Source organism: Salvia hispanica, chromosome 1 (genome assembly GCF_029641045.1).
Source record: "Salvia hispanica isolate PSC_SH4W2 chromosome 1, Shi_PSC_v1, whole genome shotgun sequence".
In the NCBI taxonomy this organism is placed as follows: domain Eukaryota; kingdom Viridiplantae; phylum Streptophyta; class Magnoliopsida; order Lamiales; family Lamiaceae; genus Salvia; species Salvia hispanica.
In genome coordinates this window covers 2,159,747-2,185,174 of record NC_142692.1, presented here as the reverse complement: position 1 = coordinate 2,185,174, position 25,428 = coordinate 2,159,747, and the positions used below count along the sequence as shown (strand labels likewise).

The 25,428-nt window shown below is 36.4% G+C and overlaps 2 long non-coding RNA genes across 2 annotated transcripts; both read right to left on the bottom strand.

The window, feature by feature from the left end:
* Positions 1-14,790: 14,790 nt before the first annotated feature.
* LOC125198727 (uncharacterized) lies at positions 14,791-15,357 on the bottom strand. The gene is made up of 2 exons (XR_007172461.2): positions 15,171-15,357; positions 14,791-15,059 (listed from the first exon to the last, which is right to left on the bottom strand). It is a non-coding gene; the product is annotated as an uncharacterized LOC125198727 (long non-coding RNA).
* Positions 15,358-21,268: 5,911 nt separating this feature from the next.
* LOC125198728 (uncharacterized) lies at positions 21,269-23,572 on the bottom strand. The gene is made up of 4 exons (XR_007172462.2): positions 23,420-23,572; positions 22,629-22,770; positions 21,610-21,902; positions 21,269-21,512 (listed from the first exon to the last, which is right to left on the bottom strand). It is a non-coding gene; the product is annotated as an uncharacterized LOC125198728 (long non-coding RNA).
* Positions 23,573-25,428: the final 1,856 nt, after the last annotated feature.

Here is a 25,428-nt window from a genome sequence, read left to right as displayed (position 1 = left end):
GGCTGTGGTGTTGGGCTCCTATCAACTCCCTCCCCCATAGAAGCAACCTTGTCCTCAAGGTGAAGGTGAGGGAAGTGACGCTTAAGTAATGTAGTTGATTCCCAAGTCGGAGAAGAGGATTTAGCCGATGCCCAGTGAGTTAGCCACTGCTCCTCTGGGATCCTATTAACAAGTACTGTGCGAGAGTCAGTGGCACGAATCGGAGTATCCATAGGGCTGCTTCTTCGAAATTCAGCAGGAAGGTCTGTCGAGGCATCCAACGATGGTACAAAGTGCCGCAACAGGGAAACATGGAACACGTCATGTATTCTACTATCCACGGGAAGCTGGAGTCTATAGGCCACCTTGCCTATTCGTTCAGTTACCACATAGGGGCCGTAGTAGCGGCGTCCCAGCTTGTTAGATAAAGGCTTCCCCACCGAAATCTGCCGATATGGTTGGAGACGCAGCAAGACCCGGTCGCCCTCCTGGAATTCGACATCCTTGCGATGGCGGTTTGCAAACTTCGCCATTGCCTGCTGAGCTCGCTCGATCCTGACCCTTAATAAACGCAGAATCTCTTCACGTTCTGCCAGGAGGTCAGCTACAGTGGGATTGTGAGATGGCCTAGAATATGTGGCAAACAAATTTGGTGGTTCCCGGCCATACAAGGCTTGAAACGGAGACATGCCGATGCTGGAATTGGTGGTGCAGTTCATTGCCAATTCAGCCCATGGTAGTAGGTCGAACCACCTGGCTGGGCGGTCAAAGGTGAAAGCCCTTAAATATTGCTCCAAGGCGCGGTTTGTGACTTCGGACTGTCCGTCTGTTTGAGGATGATAGGCCGTGGTGAATTGCAACTTTGTCCCACTTAACGCCAATAATTCATTCCAAAAGTCACTCATAAAAATGGAGTCACGATCGGAGAGCAGACGCGCGGGAAAGCCATGGAGCTTCACCACCGTATCAACAAATAATCGTGCCACACGTTGGGCGTCAAATCCAGCTTTGAGAGCCCCGAAGTGGGCGTACTTGGAAAGGCGATCGACGACGACCATTATGGCGGTATATCCGTGCGACGGCGGCAACCCAATAATGAAGTCCATTGAGGCAGCTTCCCATACCATGCCCGGAATAGGCAAAGGTTGAATTAGCCCATTCGGTTTGTCCCTTATATACTTAGTCGATTGGCAAGTGAAACAGGCAGCTACATAGTCCTTGACGTCACGTCTCAAACCGGGCCAGTAGAACACCGCTGCAACCCGAGCAAATGTGCGAGCTTCTCCCGGGTGTCCAGCAGTCCGTGCTGCATGGCATTCATCCAAAATTGCCGAGCGAGCCGCTGATTCACGACTAATCAAGATCCGTCTTTTGAAAAATAACATCCCACCCGTCACAGTGATGTGAGCTGGAGCTGAGCCCGCTGCTACTGATTCATGGAGTGCGACGAGGTCTGGTAATGTCGAATTTTCAGCCAGCAACACCTCCATGATTGCTGGGACAGGGCGAGCATATAATGATAGCAGATCGCAATCCATGACTTCCTCGTCACGGCGCGAGAGGGCATCCGCCACCTTGTTGGATGCACCGGATTTGTACTCGATGGAGAACTTAAAACCCATCAATTTGCGGACATAGAACTGTTGGTCGGGCGTTTGGATCACTTGGGATAAAAGCTCCTTCAGGCTGCGTTGGTCACTACGAATCACAAACTCACGACCTAGCAAATATTGCCGCCATTTTTGCACGGCTTCTACAATTGCGTACAATTCTTTGTGGTATGTGGAGGCCAAACGGCGACGTGGGCCCAGCTTCTTGCTGAAGTAGGCGACGGGGTGTCCTTTTAGAAGCAAGACAGCCCCAATTCCAAAGTCTGATGCATCCGTCTCCACCACAAATTGCTCGGAGAAGTCGGGTAATTGCAAAACGGGCATTGAGCTCATGGCAGTTTTTAAATCTTCAAAGCTCTTTGTTGCTGCCGCACTCCAAATAAAAGAATCTTTCTTGAGGAGTTCTGTTAGAGGCCCGGCGATAATAGAGTAGTGATGAACAAAACGACGATAATACCCGGTGAGCCCAAGAAAACCTCTCAATTGTTTAATAGTTGAAGGTTGAGGCCACGCAAGCATTGCCTCGATCTTTGACGGGTCGGCTTTCAACTGTCCGGCAGTGATGAAGTGACCAAGGTACTCGATTGAGGAAACACCGAACGCACATTTTGAGCGTTTTATAAAAAAAGAGTTGGATTGCAGCGTGGAGAGGACTTCCCTTAGATGAGCAACATGTTCTTCTGCTGACGAGCTATAAACCAAGATGTCGTCAAAGAAAACAATGACGAACTTACGTAAGAATGGCCGGAAAATGGCGTTCATTGCGGCTTGGAACGTAGACGGGGCGTTCGTTAGGCCGAATGGCATCACAAGGAACTCAAAGTGGCCGTCGTGAGTTCGGAAAGCCGTCTTGTGGACATCATCCACGTGCATACGAATTTGGTGGTATCCCGAACGAAGGTCCAGTTTCGAGAATACCGTCGCTGCATGAAGTTCGTCAAACAACTCGTCTGCCGTTGGGATTGGGAAATGATCCGGGGTTGTTGCTGCGTTCAGGGCACGATAATCCACACAAAACCGGAAGGATCCATCCTTCTTCCTGACCAACAAGACCGGTGATGAAAAAGGGCTCGTGCTCGGTTGGATTACTCCTTGTTGAAGCATGTCGCGGATTTGCCGCTCGATTTCCGCCTTTTGGAAATAAGGATATCGATATGGTCTAACGTTGATGGGTTTTGTGGCCCTTGGCAAGTGAATTTTATGATCCCAGCGGCGGGACGGAGGAAGGCCCGACGGCATGTCAAATACCACGTTAAATTCCTCCAAAACAGGCAATAGTGACGGATCAGTTTCCGTCGCCTGATGCGGTGGTCCTGATGTCTGGTGCAGGGGCACGATCTCAAAAATTTCAGAATCCGGGTTGGTCCCAATGAGTGTGAACAAACTGTTGTAGGAGATGGACTTCGGCGGTTTAGCTTCGCCTTGTAAGTGAACCTGTTTGTCTTTCCAATCAAAGCACATAGTCAGTGTCCGAAAGTTTTTCGTGACGTCCCCCAAATCTTGTAACCATTGGACCCCCAAAATAATGTCCGGGCCCTCCACCTGTAGGATGAAGAGATCGATGTCGAAAACGTGACCCTGCAGAGAAATAGGGGTGCTCAAACACGCATAATTGCAACGTAAAGATGCACCGTTGCCAACAAAGACTCTAAACGGAGTAATAGATTGCACAGGAAGACTTAGCTGTTCCGCGACGGCGGGCTTGATGAAGTTGTGGGTACTGCCGCCGTCAATCAGTACGGACACCGGCTTATCGTGCACTTTCCCCGTGATGCGGATAGAGCGCGGGCGAAGCTTCGGTCCAATAACATGGATGCTGGAGATATCACCAGTTATCACCATGTTTTCTGCGTCATCCTCCGAAGTGTTCTCCGCTGGTATTTCAGAGTCGTCCTCCTCCGAGTCCTCGCCCATGAATGCATAGAACTTTTTAGCACAGACGTGGGCGCGGGACCACTTCTCTGGGCACCAAAAACACTCATTACGTTTCATTTTGTCAGCCTTCTCTGCCGCACTGATGCGAAGGACCGGGTAGTCACGCTGTTGTCGCCCCTCCCTGTTTGGCCTGATGGCGCTGTTGCTAGTAGGACGCGGATGTTCCAACACTTTTGTGTGGTGATGGACTGATTTCGCCGTCGATTTGGAGTCGTACAACAGGTTCGCAGACCGTCCTGGAGGTTCTGAGGAGATTGCCACTGCGTGACAAGCAGAGAGTTGCTGTGCCAAGGCCATGGCATCGCTCAAAGATGCTGGACGACGAGTTAACAGTTCCGTCTTTAGCTTCGCCGATAGGCCCGCCACGAATAAGGAAGTCAGCGTGCTGTCTCCGATCTTGCCTGCCTTTTGGAGAATAGGCTCAAATTCCGCCAAATACTCATCAAGATGGCCCGTCTGACGCAGGGATGCCAAACGACCCACATAGTCCTCATAGATCTCCGGATCGAAACGCAGTTTGACGTCCATGAGAAAGTCATCCCAAGTTTTATCCTCGTTATTGGCTTCCCAGTAGCCGAACCACTCCGCAGCCGCATCATCCAACAAGAATTCAGTAAGGTATAAGCGGTCTGACAGTGGAGTGAAAGTGTGGTTGTAGAACTTTTGGATTCGTTTAATCCATAGGTTGACGTTGTCACCGCCGAATCTTGGAGGGTCGAACTTCAACTTAGGCCATGCCTCCGGATCGAAAGTTGCTGGCTTGGTGATTCGAGAGGGCGGTAATTTCCACCCTCGAGTCGGTGGTGCGGGCTGCCGGACCTCATCGGTTGATCTAGAGCCCAACTTCTCCACGGCGATGAGGAGTTTGGACATGTTATCGTCAAGATTTTTGTTCACCAGCGCCTGCTGACGGGCAAAAGCCTCGTGCTTGAACTGATCCGACATGCTCTTCTTCTCACAACCGGCCATACGAGAAGACATGTCGAACATCATTTGACCTAGTTCCTGAATGGAATAGTCGGTCGATGCATCGTTGGACGTGGACATAGCGTCCGGGTGTGTGATTTGCGGAGGGAGAGATCGAAATGAAGGCACCAGATAATATGAACCAAGTTCCCAATCCGATCAATTAGAGCAAATATGGAAGAACGAAAAGATAAACAACCTAAATGAAGGAAGTAAAGTAGCCAAGGGTTTCGAGAAGAAGTATTTTATTCCTTGTTTCTCGATGACTCAATCTATGGGAATTCTATAATTTATAGAATTCCCCCTACTTGATTCGGACTTACGACTCGGGAAAGAATCAAGAAGAAAACCCGAGAAGATTTGACTCTATCTAATCTAAACAACTGAGCGCAAAATGGGAAACAAATCTTAACAGATAACAACTAAACTAGTATCACTTGGATACGAAATCCTTGTACTTAGTTGGTCTTGAACGGTTCCTCTTTGGCTGCTGCCTTGAGACGATGTTGGGCTTCTTTGCGTCGGCCTTCTTCTTTCCTTTATGGGCTTGGTCTCTGATTGCTTCAGTGGTTTCGGCACTCATCTCGTTGGGCTGATGTGCTGGGTTTGTTAGGGTGACTTCTGGACTATCTGCATTGTCTTCGTTGGGCTGTGGTGTTGGGCTCCTATCAAACACATCCTCCAAAATCAACCTGATATGGCATTCTTGAGAAATGCAAACCCATGCGAAGGATTCAAAGAAATTCTTCGTCCTATGGTGATCGTATAATTTTATGGCAATAGTAGTCTTCCCGACACCACCCATCCCCCACAATGAAATAATTCGGTGTGCTTCATCATCGACTACAAGAGACAGAAGATGATCCAGTTCTTGATCCTTCCGCACAAAAACGTCTCCAGTCTCAAAGGTCAAGGTCCTTTGCCTCCATTTCTCATTGCAGCCGTAATCTTTCATGCTTTTTGTAAATTTTAGTAAAAAGAATAATAAAAAATTTGAAGAAACAAGGACGAATTGGTGTTTTTCAAGATTTGGCCATCAATTTATATATAGAATTATATTTTGGGGTGATAATTTGTGCCACTGCCATGCCACAAAAGATCTGTATTAATTAGCTTTAATTAACAATCAAATTGGTTACGAATCATTCTAATACATACACTAATATTCAGTTGGTTAGTACGCATGCAGCACGTCTCGTATTTATTACTCCATAAAATTACAAAAAGATACTTTTATAAATTTAAAAAAAGAAGAATAATAAATTAATGTTCTTATTTAATATTGAAATCTATTAATGTTTCTTACCGCGATGATCAAGGATGGTTAATTACTTAATTTTCTCCAAACTTCCTTCTCATTAAATAACTAACTAATTATATAGTACGTGTCTAACATTTCATTGGACATGCTATGTTTGTGTTTTCACGGTTTTGTTTATTCTACGTCAACATTCATTTTTATAGTTGAGTAATATTTTAATGATTCATAAATTCATTCATAAAGTAGAGTACAAAACAATAAAATTCATTTCATGTTAAAAATAATAGTACCAGATAATTATATAATTATATGATTATATCAATGATATATTTAATACTACATTTTATAATTAGTGGAGTACAAAACATTAACCTAATTTAAAATTATATGTAAAATTAGTTTTGACATTTTTTAGCTTCTATTTGACATTTTATTCTTCTTTTCTCACACTAATCTTTTGCAATAATTTTCTTTGGTTATTTTTCTAATTGAACTCCTTACTAGTCTTTCAATCTCTGACAATTGATATTCATCTATAGTGATGGATCCATGATTTTCAATTTTCGATGTGAAAGTGTAAAAAATAAAAAAAAAAGTCTGGTTAGTCCTTTTTGTTATTTTTTCTGAATGTTCTATCAAAAAGTAGTTTCTTTGTCTTTATTTTTTCCATATAGTGTTACGGAAACGGTAAATTATGCATTTGGAACACTAGAATCGATGTTTTAATAGTTACATAGATATTATATGGATATGGATGTAAATAAATGTTATAGATGAAAATAAAATTAATTTGTAGAAGAGAAAAAATCAAAGTATGAAAAGAATTGGGAATGGGCTTTAGTGACAATGTGGATTTCCACCACTGGGCCACGGATGAATTTTATTAGTAAAACATTTGCAAGAACAAAATCTGAAATACAGAAACTTATTAATTTAGAGTGAACTACATAAATGATACATAATCTTTCACTTTCGCACGTAAATAGTACATGATCTTTATTTTATATCGTTTTTGGTATCTATAAATCACATTTTTGGTATCTGATACAATTTTCTTCCCAAAATGCCCTTTAAACAAATATATTTTCCCATTTATATCATAGAGGGTATTTTGGGCATCCATAAAATTAGTACCAAAAGTGATATTATAATATCTTCTTTCATTCTCCTAATTATTTATACTATTATTATTAATCAATATTAATATTATTAGTTTAATGTTATAAATTAATAATTAATTTATTTTTAATATCATTCAAATATACTTAAATATAATTATAGTTATCATTATATTTAATTATTATAATAATATTATTATTATTATAATACTAAAAACTAATAGTAAATAATAAATAATTGTATTATAATTATATAAATTATGAATCACATAATATTATGTAATATTATTATTATTATTATTATTTGTTATTATTAGTAACTAATCAATATAGCCTTAATAAAAATTTAACATTGTGAACTGTAATGATATAAAAGTTGAATATTATTAGTTAGGTGTTTCAACTTAAAATGAATATAAAATAATTTAATAAAAAATATTCAATTAATTTAATTACTTTAAATAATTAATTTAATTAGGTATTTTGTTTTTTATTTATATAATGCAATAAGATGTATGTATAAAACACTAAAAATAAAGCAGAAAAAGAAGAAAAAAGAAAAAAGAAGGAAGGAGAAACATAAATTAAGGAGAAAAAAATAAAAAAGAAAGGAAGATAAAATACTAAAAAGAAAGAAGAAAATGAGAAAAAAGAAAGAATAAGGAACTAAATAAGAAAAAGAGAAATAAGAAAGGAAGAAAAAATAATCACATATTTGGTACCATTTAATTAAAATTTCCAAAAATATCCTCCATAAAAAAATCACATATTTGGTACCTAGGGTTATTTTTGTCACTGGGTACCAAAAATCACATATTTGGTACCATTTATGTGTGAAAGTGAAAGATCAGGTACCATTTATTTAGTTCACTCATTAATTTATTTGAATTGAAATTAATTAGTTATGGGTGTAGTGATTTTATATTTTGGAAAAAATGAATATTTGGATAAAGTTTTTTTTTTTTAAATAATGTAACAATAGACCCCAAATGTCTAGATTCATTTTTTTTAACGCTGATTAGTATTTATGTGTGTTGTTTTTAATTAGTTAAGGGCGCATTTAATTCAATGTTACATGTATATATTGGTATGTAATACATGTACATATATTTCATATAATGGGATGATAGTTGAGATTTTTATTAAGTAGTATAAAGAATAAGTTTAGTGTTTTCGACAACTTCGAAATCTCAAAGAATTTTACTTGAGTAAGTAGACTACTACTAATCAAAATATTTATATTTTGAAATTAGTAAAGTTGGAAGAAACTAGCAATATTTTCAGAGAAAAATTATATCGTGGATTAGTTATACTGTCTTGTTTTAATGGTGGAAATAACCTCTAGCTAGATTATGTTTGGAACTTTAATTAGTAACCAAAATCCCATTTTGAAAGGCGAACTAGATATTGGTGAGTAACTTTTTGGCTCTCAATTTGGTGTTATTTTTTGTTTGGAATGATAAAAATGCATATGTACGTACAGTAAGATTAAGCTTGACTTGAATGAAATTATCAAATGAAAATTGGAACTTGGAGGTATAGCTAGCGTGGAATTGAAAATTAAAATTATCAAACTGAAAATGTCGATTTTCGGTTATCAGACAACCAAAAATTCCGGTCATGGTTCAGGTTATCGATTTAAACCGATTAACAAACCAATAACCGACTAATTAAGCCCATAGGCCACGAGCCACATTATTCAGACTCATATTTATATGGGCCACAAGCCACGTATATTTTTTAAGCCCAAAGGCCATGATTAATTTCACTAAGGAAGAGGCTCATCTTTTATAACAATGTTTTGTATTCTTGATATGTTATAAAAGTCGATGTGGGAATCGGGATAATCTTAAGATACATAAGTAATTTTGTGGGTTTATGCAATTTTCTTAAATTATGTTTTTAATGAAGGTGAACTTGAAAGTGAGGTATAATTTAAATTTCAATTTAAATAATACAAATAGATTATTGATACGATTGTTTTATATAGTTTATAAATTTATAATTAATTTTTATTTTATTTTATGAGATGTTGGCAAATAGTTTCAGCCTTGCTTGTTAACTTCTTTTTCATTTTTAAATTTTCTTTTCTATTTTCTTAGAATAATATTTCCATAAAATCCTAGATTCTATAAATATTAGTACAGTAGATATAAAGCCAAGATTAAATAAATCTTAATAGAATTCTTTGTCAACTATACAAATTTAGCCAAGATTAATATATATTACAACTATTAAATATTTTTAGAAGTTCCTATATAGAGTAGCCATTAAATAACTATATAATAAAAAATAATTTAACCAAGATTTTTAGAACTATGAGTAAAGTTTACATACACCCAATAACGATGAATACAGAATAAAAAAATTTTGTATTTTATTTTGATGTGATAGCCTTTTAGTTTAGTGCACTGCCACAAATATTACTGCTAAAAGGTAAACAAATAATTGTTGTTTTTCTTTAATTCTATAGTACTCATAAAAGTATAATGTCACTTTTCTATTTGTTCGTATAAAAACTTTATTTGTAGTAGTAGTATATAAATGTAAGCCTAAACTTAACATTGTCCCATAGTGTTAGTATAACTAACAAAGAAAGGAGAGAATAGGCTATTATAAAGGGAAGAAAAATGGAACAAGGTTTTAAATCAATTATTATAATCCGTTGGTGCAACGTGATTGGCTGAGTTCAAATCTCATGAACAGTATCATTTAGTGAAAATTTTTAAGGAATTCGGTTCCATTAGTTAACGGTTAACCGTTCAGTTCTAATCTATTAAACTGACTCTTTAACAACTAGTATTAACCCACGTGCTATGCGCGACTTTGTATATTTTTTACTCTTATTTTGATAGTATGGATAAATAAAATAAAATAAGTGATAACATTACAAGATTAAAAAAATATAGAAATACTTCATATATCAAGAGCATATAAATCTAATAAAATAAAGAAAATTAAATAGTAAAACAAAAACCCAACAAAACACTCACCATCATCAGTGTGTTGTAACTTCTCTCCCAGACTTATTTATACCCGAAAGGCGTAAATTATCGTTGACTCTGTATCTCAATCTTATTTTTCTCTTTAGTTTCCAATTTGATTATTTATGTACGTGCACATAAAGAATGTGATATTTTATGTTCTTCTTCTTCTTTGCTCCTTGCGCCATTTCGTTGACTTAGGGTGTTTTCTATGCATAAATCCTATGGAACTATCGTTGACTCTTTAGCTCAACCTTATTTTCCTCCTTAATCTCCAAACTGATGATTTTATGTATGTGCGCAAAAAAAAAAGTGATATTTTATGTTCTTCATCATCTTTGCTTCCTGATAAGGCTAATTTCATGCATTGGTTATGTGGTAAAATTCTGCGATTTCCCGGGTCTAACAAACCTTTTTGAGCCAAGTGTGTAGATAAATCGTCAGCCCCAGGAAAAAGATGAAGATTGCCTGGAAGAAGAAGCTGGCGAGGAAAATGAGCGGAAGAGGGAAGAGTTACTAGACTGAGGAGCATCAAATTGGAGGGCAAAATAGGCATTACAAGAATAGTCTAGAAGCTTTATCCATTATAAAAAGGAGCACGCAATCAACATGAAGACACTTTCGATCACTTTCAGCTCCTAGCTTAGTTTTCCATCTTTTTCTCTACACACTCACACACTTGGGGGAAATCTGAGGGGGGTTTTCTTTTCATCGGAAGTTTATGGTGCAATACCGTTTCTAAGGGGGCGAATAAACAATTGTCTTTAATTTTCTGTCTACTTTTGGTACTCGCCGAGTCCTCGTTGTTCGAGGCTCGACCTTGTGTTGTTAATTTCGTTGGATACTTCGTGTTTTGCAATGGATATCTCTGCTTTTGTTTCGTTTATCTCATCGTGTTGTTTTGGGTTTGATTTGCTGATTATTGTTGGATGATCTGAGTTTGGAGTTGTTTTGTAAGAAATTGTTTGTGATCGGTTGAATCTACGTAGACTTGTGAGGATCGGAGGTGGAAATGATGTTTGGTTGTTGTGGATGGCTTGGATCTGGAGTGGATTAAGCGTCCCGTGGTTGGATCTGTTTGTTTTTGTTTCATTTAGTTGTTTAATTTCTGCATTCTCGTTTTGCCTCGTCTAGTAGTTGTAGATATGCTTTAGTTTTAACTGTTCTTAATTTCTGTCGGTTTAATTTCGTTTACTTTGCTTCGATCTTCGTTCTTGCTCTGTTTTAACTGGTTGTTTCATGATGAATGTTGGAGAAGATGATATCGCTGTTAGTTAGTCCTTTAGTTAGTTATTTTGCAGTTTTTCAATCGTACTCTACCTTTTTCAGAAAATGGTCCTTATGTTTAGCTTCTTTCCCAAGTCTAGGCTAATTTAGGAAACTGTTCGTTCGATCTCGAAATTGTCTCGCTCTATTTCGATTAATATGCATGTTTTTATGTTTCCGCCTAGATCTAGCTGTTAGAGTAGAATATTTCAATTACCAAGTCTAGGAATTAAAGCTCAACCCCAAATTGCATGGCAGCAGCCAACAAAAAAGTAGTTCCCGAGTCTTTGAACATGTTTACTTGCGCATTCATCTCTGTGGATTCGATCCCTACTTCCACGACCCAGTGTCTAGCGGATTTCCTGGACCGAGGGTTTTCTTCATTATTTTCAGAGCATTCTTTCGCTAGCTTCTAACTCCCAGATAACAAAAGAGACAGTCCTTCAAATGGCGCCGTTGTCGGGGATGGATGGCGTAGTTTGTTTACGTGTTTGAGGATTTGGTGTATATAGTTTTATTTCTGTTATTTGTTTTTCTTGGCAGTTTATGAGCAAGGCCTCACGATTTGGGAACTGGAGTAACCCGTCTAGGTCAAGGGACGCTCAAGTCAGGTGGCAGGTTAAGGAATCGACATCCACCATCACCACCAGATCAGGGTTTACGACAGTAGATCCATTCCCATTCGAATCAGAAAGTGAGAAGGAGTGGAGTTCATCAGAAGGAGAAGACCCGAAGTCGTCTAGAGAAACAGAGCACTCCGGAACCGAGGAAGAGGAAGACGTAGATATGGCACACCTGGAGGATCCCGATCCGGAGATTGGTTCACTCACTGCGCATCTGGACGGTGAGCCCGCCCATGCCATAGGCTCGAACCAGCGCCAGAGGTCTATTGATATCAAGACAAATGTGCTGGGTGTTTTACCTACATTCTCTGGACGAAGGAATGAATGTCCTTACGAATTCCTAAACGAGTTTAGTAAGCTGTGCAGTATCCAAAAGCGACCCAACGAGGCTACTGAAGAGGACTACTGTTTGCGTGCAATCTCGTTTTCCCTTAAAGGGGAGGCTAATACTTGGCTGTTGAGGCTCCCACCAGACTCGATCAACACATGGAAGGATTTCAAGCTGGAATTCCTGGATTATTTCTTCCCGTCCAACAAAAATAATGCCCTGAAGAAGGAGATTCAAGAATGCAAGCAGGATTACGATGAGTCCTTGAGTCAATACTGGTCTCGATTTAAGGGGCTGCTCAACGCCTGTCCCAACCATAGGATGATGGAGGCTGAGACTTTTTACTTGTTCTATGAAGGAGCTAATCCTGAGTTGAAAGATTTAATGAATTCCTCGAGCGGGGGGAATATTACAAAGAACAAGGCAAGTGAAGCACGAGAAATTTTGGGAAGGCTGATCGACGCAAAGAAGGCATATGATCGCCCGCGTATCATGAGGAGAGGTTCGCAATCAAGGAACAAGAAGGAGAAGGAGTTGGGGACAGGATAGATCGGTTGGAGAAAGCACTTCTTAGTGCGATTGAGAAAAAGAATTCCCCGACCTCGCAGGAGCCAGAGAAGCCGCCAGGTCCAGAGGAAAATCAACTCCAACTCTATTATGGTCCACCATCCAATGGAGAGTTCCAAGCCCAGGTAAATGCAGTGGGGAATTGGAATCAAAGTAATCAGAATACAAGCTGGAATCAGTGGAAGATCAATGAGGCACCATGGAGAGACAACCCTTGTTTTAGATGGGCAGACGGAAACCAACAGCTCCAGCTACAATACCCAGGTCCAGCAGAGAACCAGCAGAACTGGCCTAACCGTGGTCAGGACGGACCCCAGCAGAATTCAAACTGGTTAGGGAAAAACCAGGAAGGACCGAATAATTGGAGTTATCGCAATCAAGGGGACCAGTCCAATTGGAACAATAGGAACCAGAGCAATCAAGGGAGCTCTTATGTGCCACCACATCAGAGGAACACCACCGGAAACAATCAGAATTTCCAGCATGCACACGGTAATACAGGGGATCCTTGCCCGTCTGTGGATTGTAAAAATATAGAAAATTGGTTTTACTCTTATGAAATGCATCGAGAAGACAAAATCAACATTTAATGACAGCTTTTTTGTGATGTTGAACAAACTGCACTCTACGCAATAGTGTGGGGTAATTACATGTTTCATGCAAAATGTTTTATCGTTGTTTCAATTTAGTACAAAAAGTATTAAGTTTGCATATTTCATACAAAAAGTTTACTTAGTGTTCCAAAATAATACATTCCGTCAAGTCCCTACTAACACCGTTACTTCCAATTACATCATACATACAAAAAGTTTCATAAATGTTTCAATTTTGTACAAAAAATTTTAAATTAAAACTTTCCATTAATTATTTCAAACACAATTATTTCTATTACTCACAAAAATAAAAATGAAAAAACACATAGAAAAAAAATTACCACTCTTTACCATCAAATTAGCGAATTGCATTTTATTGTCGAAGCTTTCTCATGTAAGAATGGATAATAAAACTAAAATGATATTGAATTTTTTTGTAAAAATTAAATATTTACTTATTGACGGTTGGAAGCTCAAATTAGCCATTTTGTAAAAATAAAATAGAGTATATTGAGAGAGAGAATTTTTTTTAAACCACAATCAATTGCCGGAAGAATTGATATTGATTATTATTTTTTTTACCTCCAAGTCGATTCCTGCAAATATTAGTGTAAGAACTAATTTACTTTGCCTAGTATCTTTCCCATAAGATATTGAGTTTAAAATTTAAATCAACTCTGCCATTCTCCCAATAACTTTCTTTTATTCTACTGTATTTCAAAACTTCTTTTAAAAGCTTCAACTAAAATATTTATACTAAAAACTTTTCAGACTATAGCTGTAGAGACATCTCTAATATTTGCACTCTGCTCAAGATTTTGAGTTCTGTACGTTATGCAAATAGAATATACTCCCTCGGTCCCATTGAAAATGACCTATTTCCCTTTTTGGTTTGTTCCAATCATGATGAACCATTACTTAAAATGAAATTTTTTTATCTCTATTTTACTCTCTCCACAGCCTCCTTGTTTTGGGATATTCTTCCATGTTCTAAAGCCTTTTTCAATCCTCTCACTCAATCTTGTGACGTTCATTAATTTGGATATATAGAATTTCGATACATTAGCAAGTAAGTTTGAACATTAATGATATTTATTTTGAGGGGGCTATGGAGAAATGGAAGACAAGATGCAGTTGGAAAGCATTATGGATCGGAGAGTAGCTGAATCGAAGGTTTGCGATGGCAGCAGAACGTCATTTTCTGAAAATATTTCAGAACACTGGTTCAATCGGTCGGCGGTTTCCGGCCCCACGGTCGGTTTTCCCGGCCTAAAACGGAAATGACCAAACCAAATCTACTGATTCGCGGCCGGACCGGCTGGTCCTGTCCGGTTTTCAAGACACTTTGATAAGAGTAAGTTCTGGCTGGGAACTGTTCATCTTGGGGCTTAATTGGTTGCATTTGAGTTTGTGTTCCTGTTTACAGTGTGTAATTTTTCTTGCATACAGAGGTTAGGTTGCATATCATAAACTCTTGTAACAGTAACATGCTGAGTAACATGTGGATACAAAAACTAATGATAAACTGCTGAATAAACTAAAACCGCAAAGCAAATCATATAATCAATTAATCATTTATTGAGATAGAGCAATCAATGCATATGTTGTTGTTTTACAAGAATCTCACACACACACATTATTTTCCGGTATTCGACCCCATTATACGACTGTCGGTGTTTGTTAATGGAAATAATCCTTTATCATTGGGAACCTTAACAAAGAGCTTCCCGTCTTTAATCCACGCAGTTGTCTGCTCTAGCTGAGCTGACATGGGCAGTCCACACCTCCACCTTTCGAGCTCCGTTGTGTCATTAAAGATGATACTGGAACTATTTAGTGTAGTTTTAGTCATACCTGTTTGTATTGTTTCAGTTTGAATTGTAATGTTTCCATCCGCTTAAAGATGATACTGGAACTATTTAGCGTAGTTTTAGTCATACCTGTTTGTATTGTTTCAGTTTGAATTGTAATGTTTCCATCCGCAGCTTGGGTTTTTGCTGTAAACTTAATCAACTGATTCTCCTCCAGAATGTCCACCTGAGCTGACGCTGGGAGAGGCAGCTCCAGTATCCTTTGGGAGATATTAGGCGCCCTCATAAGCATTCTGTTTGGCATGTTGTTCTGTTAGAAATTGAATTATGTGATTATGTTACCATAAGGATTGTATATATAGTGAACTTTAGACACGGTTAATTACAAAATTTATTTTAGAGCTGGAAATCTTCTTCATGTCATATTCATAAGTAAATTACTAAATTAGGCATCCTTGGGGAGTCACGTGGCACTTTTTGTTTGACATGGTGATCTGTTAGAAGTTGAATTACGTGATTGTGTTACCCATAAGGATTATATATACTTAACTAATACTACACGGTTGATTACGGAAATTTTTTTAAAAAGCTAGAAATCTGTGTGCATCATAAGTAAATCCAGCATCCTTGGAAAGGTACAAGGCGTCTTCATAAGCATTGTGTTTGACATGTTGTTCTGTTAGAAGTTGAATTGTTTGTGATTGTGTTACACATTATAATGATTATATATACTGAACTAAGAGGCGGTTGATTTCAGAAATTTTTTTAAAGCTAGAAATCTTTGTGCATCATAATAAGTAAATCCTGCTATATGAATACTCATGGAGAAAATATAACGTGGCAAAATGAGTTGGTGGGACCAACTAATGAATCTTTGACAAATGGAAGTATAAAGGGGTCCATTTCCACTAGATATGCACACTTGTAAAGTTACTTTTAGAATATTAATATGCACACTTGTAAAGTTATTTTTAGAAAATATTCATTAGACTATTCTCATTAAAAACTACTTGATCTTTAAATATGGAAAATCAATACCTCTTAAGTATAATATACATGTACATACTTTTAAATAAAAAGTTTATTTTCGTATTAAGCTACTGACTACATGTATAATTGTTTATATGCGTTAAAAATAAAGATGGAAAAATAAAATTATTGTCATGCTTTTTTATTTGTGCTGATTTTTTAATTATCCCCATAAAATTTAAAAATAATACAGTATCAATTATTTTATTATATGATTATATGTGTAGAGTTATCAATTATGTAATCATCACCACAAAATTTTAAACAATACTAACAAAGTGTATTGGTTACAATTTTTATTGCGGGAAAAAAAAGATGAATATTATTATTATTATTAGTAATTTAAGTATGCAATATATACAGGAGGCGACTTACATTTTATGGTTATACTTTTTTTTTTCTTATGTACTTATGTATATAAATTTATATAATTGAAAATTCTACAAAAATAAAAAGTATAGCCATTATTTTATTTTTCTATCTTCTTTTTCACAAGCATGTAAACAATTCTATACTCCCTCCATCTCTTAAAATTTTGCACCATTCGACCGGCACGAGTTTTAAGAAATGTAATAAAAAATGGGTTGAAAAAGTTAGTGGCATGTAGGTTATATTTTAATATATTAGTTTTAAAATAAAATGTGAATAAGAATGAGTTGGTGGAACATGAGGTCTACTATCAAAAATGATAAAAGTGAAAGGTGACAAATTTTTAGGAACAGATAAAAAAGGAAATAAGTGACAAATTTTCAGGGACGGAGGGAGTACATACTTAGTAACTTAATATGAAAATAAACATTGTATTATGCCTATATTTAATTTAAGTATGGACATATATTATTATTTAAGAGATAAAAAATATAATGGTAATATCTATTTAATTATCATGCAATTTTCCATATAATTAGTATAACGAATATCTTCTAAAAATAACTGCATTCTAGTTGGATGTGGTTCTCTATTTATCAAATATTCATTGGTGGATCACCACTTATTAATCCATTGGTGGACCCACCACATAAATTTTAGAGAAGATGTCAAATCATAATATTATGAATATATACACATCGATACCAAATATTCGTGGAAAATTAATTATTATACCCTGTTTTATGACTGCAGGGTGTGCTGTTATAATATGGTATGGCCCACTTAATTGATAATGCTTACAGACTTATGGTGAGTAAATAATGAGTCTAGTATCGTGAATTGGGAACTTTTTTATTTATTTATTTATTTATGAAAATTCAGTAATCTCTTGAGTGTCTAAAATGCCTTGTCGAGTAAGTAATGAGTCTACTTTTGTGAATTGGGATTTTTTTTTTTTTTTTTTTTTTTTAATGAAAATTCAATAATCTCTTGAGTGTCTAAAATGCCTTGGTGAGTAAGTAAATGAGTCTAGTTTTGTGAATTGGGAACTTTTTCATATATTTATGAAAATTCAATAATCTCTTGAGGGAGTGTCTAAAATGCCCCTTCAATGAAAAAACCAAATAAAGTTATATCAGTAATTTGAAATAATAATTATATATTAAAATATTAATTGTAGTTAGTGGGTAAATTTAAAAATACCATGTAGCCTCATTTTCGTTTTTAAAATCTGAATTCCCCTCTTCTTGCTTTTAATCAAAGCTATCATGCATTAATTACATTTTATAGTTTCAAAACAAAAGTAAAAAATCAATACACAGTTCTTTAATAGTTGTACTCCGTGTTTTATGAGCTGCATAAAGAACAATGAATATGCAGCTCAATGCATAAAGAACAATGAAGTGAAGCATTGTGGATCCTTATCTGAATGTGCTGAGTCATAAGTGAGGATCAAGCTGGTGCAATGAATGAGGCTCCAGCTGTGACGAAGGACCACTCCTTGAGTTGGAGAGACGTGACAAGCAACGCAGCAGCATCTCCGACCCCACACAGCAGATTTCCACCCCATGGTTTGGCCTTCATCGGAGTAACGAGAGGACGAACTAGTTGGATTAATAAGGAGATATTGCCATATTAGGGATGGAGGAAAGAGACAGTAAAAAATATGAGTAGAATCGATATACTCTGTAATAGATTAAACAATTCCCCACTTCTTTATTTAATAGTAATAAAATTAGATGAAAAGGCATCAATCACAGCCTATTAAAATATAAAATCAGTCGGTTTCTTTTAAATATATTGATGGCTTAATTAGTTAAATTACTTAGGTTATCACCGTAATTATTATATAGTAGTATATATGTTATTAACCATAAATTCGTTCTATTTTTATTTCATTTATTGAGTTTTTAAAATTAGTTATAAATTACCAAGTGATTATTACTCCCTCCGTTCTGTAGTAGTGGAGACATTTCTTTTCGGCACGGAGATTAAAAAAAAGTTGTGTTAAGTGAGTTAAGTAAATGAAGAATAAAGTAGGAAATAAAAAAGGTAGAGAGATGTAGAGAGAACAAAGTAAAGTAGGTCGGAAGAAATGTGTTGACATTTATCAAAAAAGGAAATGACTCTACTACTATGGAACGTACTAAAATGGCAAAATGACTACGAAGGGAGTATTATTATAATAATTTCTTAATTTTTTTATATAAGCTGCAAAAATATGATGGGAGGTGTATGATTAAAAAATATCTTAATACATATAGAGGGGGAAACATTTAATTACTACTACTATTATAAAGAAAGAAATTTTTTAAGTAAATTTTGGTGAATATAGATATTCCTAGGAAAATATCATTCATAACAGAAGATATGAGTATGGCTATTTGATTTGAAATATTTTTTATTAATTAATTATGTTTTTAAAATTATTATATAATAATAATAATTATTATTATTATTAATTATATCCGACCCCACGAGCTATATTTTCTGGATCCGTCATTGTAGAAAATGATCCAATCATCCAATTTATTTGATACTACCGCCAATCTAAAGGCACAATTTCTAGGGAAATTTTTCATTTTCCTTTTTGACGCCCAATTCTGAAGAGATGGTGATTATGGTCATCTGTGTTTGGATGAAATCAATAAATAGTTGTTGAATCTTGATAAATAATTTGGAAATTTCTCAGATAATTCATTGTTGAATAATTGGATTCGGCGAAATGAGATTTTGAGAGATTAACTTGGATTCGGCGTAGTAGCAGCCTCCTCCAGCTCCTCTAGCAAACGGTCGAGGTCGGTAGCCCTATCTGACGGCGCCTCCGATGATGTGGCTACCCAGCTTGCCGGAACTAACTTGGGTAGCCCCAACGCTGGTCCGAGCAGTTCCCGCTGGCCGCAAGGAAAGAAGAAGGCGCCGTCGCGCCCCGACTCCATCCGCCCCGCTCCTGCTCCCGCTCCCTTTGTGCCTCCTCCACCCCGAACAACACGTTGTGGACCCACTTGGGTCAACTCTATTTAAACGATACGTGTAAGATGACACCGGAGCAACTTGCAACACGTTGTGGACCCTCATGTGTTGAAGCGTTTAGTTTATATTCATCTAATATAATACTTAATAAATATAATATAAAATAAATATTTCTCAATTTCATCTAATTTTAGTTTATATTCTTCCCGTCCGATAAAAATATACACTTTTTCCTTTTTAGTTTGTCCCATAAAAATATACATTTTCCAATTTTGAAAACTTTTTCTCTCTAATGAGGTCGAACTCATTCTTCACTAATAATAATTTAATTACATTTACTCTTTATCTCTCTCTCTCTTACTTTACCAATTTTGTATTAATACTCGCGTCGAACCCAAAGTGTATATTCTTTTGGGACGGAGATAGTAATTAAGTTTTCAACCTTATTATTCATATTAAAGTTAGTTTTGAAATTTCAAAATTAGGGATGTTACGGAAAAATTATGCACTCTTCGTCCCATTAACACATTTTGAGATGACATGAGATTTTTAATGCACAATTAGTAAAAATAAAAAATAATTAAAATATTATTTGTGAAAAATAGAAAAGAGAAAAACAGTTAAAAAAAATAGAAGTGTCTATTTATAGAGAGGACTGTGGCAAAATAGTCTATTTTTATGCAATAGGGTGAATATTTATTTTAGAATATTGATACTAGTATGAGTTACAATATTTAAATTAAAATATAATTTTTTATATAAATAATTATACTCCATAATTATTTTTTATATGATTCGACCCCGCTATATTTAGTTCCCATCTGTCATTGCATCATTTCCTTCTCCCTCACAAATGGCAACAATTCATATTCATATATTCTAGGATTTAGTTTATTTAAAGCAACATAACTAAATATGTTAAATTTATAGTAATAAAACCAAGTGTAGTAGGTCGGGTCGGACTAGTTTATGTTAGCAATTTTTTACTAATACAAAAATAGGAGTTCTAAACTTTAGCAATTTTTTTAAAAAAAATGAGTTTTAAAATTGAATTTCATTTTCCCTTTTTTGGCTAAACATAGTATTCATTGGAATTTCCAATACTAATTGATATTGTTGTGACTATTTGGTTTATACGGGAACACTTATAAATTATTCACAAATATGTTAAAATCGTATGTTAAATGAATTGTTACATAAATTTGTAATAAATATATCATATGAAATGATATTGTTCTTTTTAAAACTAAAAACAAATTTATGATGTTCTACTCATTGTAGTTAGTTCATAAAAAATGGATTAGGGAAATAATTGTAGATTTAAAGTATCACAGATTAAACATTTAAATATAAAAATCACTCAATGTTTCAAACTATTTTACTTTAATTCAAAATTAATTCAATAAATTAGATTTTTTAGTATATTAAATTATAAAAAAATAAAATTGAATTATAATCCGGTTCCCGGTTAGGAACCGGTCGGTTCCGGTTCCGAACCGGAACCGGTGTTATTTAAAAAGTTGGAACCGGTACCGGAACCGGAACCAGAACCGGATTTTTCAGTTCCGGTTCCTCAATTAACCGGTCGGTTCCAGTTCCGATTCCGGTTAACCGAGAACCAGAGAACCGTTTAAGCACCCCTATGAATAATCATTCAAATGGATAGCTATAGCTAATAAAACAAAGATGAATTTATTATTCATTCAAACTCTTCGTCATAAAATTATTAGAATATATTGCTAGGTATTTTGAAAAACATTAATTTTTTTTTTCACTTCCTCGACACTTTATAAGATCTATGTAATCAAAATTTCAAATGGAATAAATTGACATAAATCATTGTCACTGTAGTAAAATCACACGCTATAACAAAAAAATTAATATTATTGTTTACTAACTAATTACAATGAGCAATTTCATCGTGCACTCTAAGTCTTTACCTCAAAAGGCATGAAACGACATTATATATACTAATAGTAAATCTATGTAACTAAATCTTGTAGTGTTTTTGTATCAGGGACATCCGCCAATATCCAGAATTAAAACACTGCAAAAGTTATGAACCCTTTCATCTCAAAGAGATTTCAGCCCAGCAATCATCTGAAGACAATGTTGTTACAGAAAGTTTCTGTTAGATAATTGAGTAGCAAAGGAAATGAGCCTTAAAAATATGGTACTCTGAACCTTAAAAACTTACCGGCGTTAACGAATTTATATCTGAGATTTACTAGGCCAGTTGAGACAAGAGCATAAGCTAATACACATTACCTTAGTGTTAGAACAATGAAAAACAGAATGGAAGAATGATAAATCAAGATTAATAAATTATAACAGTTCCACATAACGCTTATTGTTGCTTACCCTTACCCCCATAAGGGGGGTAGTGGCAAGGGCGTTAGCGAGCAGAGTGCACCTATCAGCATGCACGATAAGAGTTATGGTTAGCAGAAGCAGCAAGCTTATCCACCATACCCAAAGTGGAATTGATGCCTTAAAAAAAAATAAGTAGTGCAAGTTAAATTTCCTTCACGACAACCAACACAGGCCTTTACATTTTGCAACTGGATAGGACACCAACAATACATGTCAAACATCTTTATTAGAATGGCATTTGGTTAGTTTTTAAAAATAGATTGCCTCATAACACTTTTAAAAATGAGTTTTAACTAAAGTTATAATGCTGATTGGTACAATGGAGTAATCCGGAATACATATTGAGAGTTACTACTTAGTATTAGCGTCACCATCCACCACATGGGTGGTGACGCTAATTGTTAATGCAGACAAAAATTGTTGAGAGTTACTACTCAATATTAAATCGCTTAAACTTTGTCTTTGTGAACAACCATGTGCAAGTGAACCAGTTATTGAATATTTTCTTTATGGCCTCACAATCAGGTTTGATTTATTAGAATGAGAGTCCCATTTGTCTAAGAATCATCATTCTGAGTTTCACACCTAGAACAGTTTACTTTTGGTGCAAGTAATATACTATGTGTTATGCCGTAAGAAATAAAACAGGATAGTCGACAGATCTCTAATTTTGTAAACTAATTCACCAAGTGGCAAGGTGCAAATTAATATATTATCCATATGATATGCAAGAAATGCAAATTAGAAAGAAAGATAAAAGGAAGAAATCATATGGTAAAAATTCAGGTACATGCCAAAAATTGTTCATAGAAGTGTAATGTAATAGATGACATAGAGACACACCTCAATAATTCCTCTCTTAGGGCCAGATGGGAGTACTCCACAAAGGAAAGAAACAGAAGCAAAGATCAATAGCTTCAAAGATGTCCTTCAAAAGTGAAATAACTTGCAAAGCAAGTAAATCTTGTCGGCAGTCATCTCCAACCTACAAGCAAACCAGTTGCATCAGGATAAGAACATATGCTTTCTATTTCTCTTTGCTACAACCAGGAAACAAATTAACACAGATACTTTCTTAATTGCATGCAGAACACAACCATGCTGCAATCCACATAAAGAAGATTAACACATGCATAGTCTTAGAAAGAGAGAACAAATCACAGACAGACTCACAAAAAAGAAATTCCATCCTTATTTCAAATCATTTACTGCCTAGAATGTCCGCTTAAACAGTTTTCTAGGTTGTAAGATAACCAGCATTTACAAATAGCAGATAGAAAAACACACAGTCCCAAATTAGTAAATCACAAAATATGGATTTAGATTCAAGGGCCACACATGTATATATATTTAAAGTCGGCAAAGGTGCATCTTTTGCCCCTGACTCAGGAAACAGGTTTCACCCTGTCATAAATAATTCAAACGATAGACAAATTGAGCATAATCATGGTGTATTCATGCTGCTATTATAAATCGGTATCAATTCCCTATCTGCTACCACACAAATATGATAGAACTGAATCGTATCAATTCTTTATCTGCTAATTTAAACAGGAATATTGGTAGAATTTTTTTATGAGAAACCTGAATTCCGCTTAAATTCTTCATCAAGTCATCAATAATGAAAAACGGACCTACAGTCGGAGGAAATGGGAATCAATGGATTTGGCTTTGAAGCTTGTGACTCCTCACTTTCCTTTTCCCTATTCATCTTACTTCATACTACCTGATAATAAAAAGAGGGGACGGAGATCGATAAGCTACTAGATGTTTCAGTATCCGATAAAAGAAAAAATGCGACATAAATTAGGGCACTTTTGGAGAACACGGTCATATCGACTGTTACGCCGTTTTCCTGCTTTACAAGACTTCAGTTAAAATTTAGAATTCCAGAGATTTTTTTTAATAACAAAGAAGAGGGCGTCGCCTTAAAGTTCAAACACCGCCCCTACATTGGGCACATACAACCGTGGGTAATCCCCACCCGGTCATTCAGCAACAAATTCATCGTCTCATTCGGTGCCTCGTCAAACACCACTAGCCCAGGCTGCATATTCACACCCAAATTTGCCATAAAGTCTGCAACTTGATTGCTTTCCCTTAAAACATGAGCAATCTTCACATTCCACTCTCTTTGCATGATACCTTTTATACTTCTGGCAAGTGATAAAACACTGAAATCCGATTTCGTGTCATTAAGCACGTGAACAACTGTCATATTATCACTTTCCACAAGTATATTTCTAAGCCCTCTTTGCCACGCCAACTTAAGCCCATCATATATTGCCCACAATTCAGTTTGCACTACCAAACATCTTCCCAAGTGCCTTGTGTAGCCCAACACCCACTCTCCAGTTGAATCACGCAATACCCCTCCTGACGCTGCACGTTCAGAATCGTATTTCACAGCCCCATGACAGTTTAATTTGCACCACCCATCCGGGGGAGCATGCCATTGTACCTGCTTAACACCTTATTTATCGATTTGGCTAGCTTAAGTTTATTACTATGGATTGATCTCGCCCAAGCTCTACATTGTGCCATTGTAGCGTACGATGACACAAGATCTCCTTGGAACACTAGCTGATTTCTATTTTTCCATAACCTCCAACAAATCATACCGAAAATAGTGCTCCAACATATCTCACTATCAATATCATAACATTTCAAATTATCCATCAACCAATCATCCAAATTCATCGTAAGAAATTGATTTAATTTACCACGAGGGACGATAGATTCCCACACTTTAATCGCATTTGGGCACCCTCTAAGAATGTGATTTAGGTTCTCTTGGGCAGATCCACAAGCGATGCAAGCAGCATCGGTTGAGCAATGTCGTCGACACCTCTCCACATTAGTCATTAGCCGTTTTTGTAAAACCAACCATAAGAAATGTCTTATGCGTTGCGGCCCTTTATAATTCCACGCCAATGCCCATTTCTTATCCATATTGTCCCAGGAGTGTTTGCATACAGATTCGTATGCACTGGCCACTGATAGCTTGCCATTCTTCTCCCATCTCCAAATACATAAATCAGCCCCAGCTTCCTCAGCTGAATCATGAAGAGAAGAAAGAAGTATAAGTCGAAAGAAATGAAGAGAAGCTTTAGTTAAGCTTGAGCTTCAGTGACTGTCTAATGAAGAGTCAAGATTGGGGATTTAATCTGGGCCGTCAAATTAATATGACCGTTAGTTTTAGTTAGGGCTCAATTAGTTGTTAATTTTCCAAATTTCTATTTTAGTTCATTCATTCCATTTCTTCATCTGTAATCTGCAATCGTTGAGGTCAGTTTCCCTCTCAATAAAATTCCTCATTCGATTAGTCATCTTCTCTGATCGATCGTCATTTCTAACAAATTGGCGTCGTCTATGGGAATCGGTGGATTCTTGCGAAGCTCTGAGTTTTGTGTTTTGGAATCGGACCTGCAAAGACGACGGCATCTAGATTCGAGGCGGAGAAGTTTACGGGCAAGAACGATTTTGCCCTATGGAGAATGAAGATGCGTGCGATGCTGATTCAACAAGGTCTATCGTCGGCGTTGACGGTGGAGGAGGACGATCTGAAGGAAAAGGAGGTGGTTCTTGACGAAAAGGCCATCGCAAGGAAAGCCGAAATTGAGGCGAAGGCGCATAGTGCGAT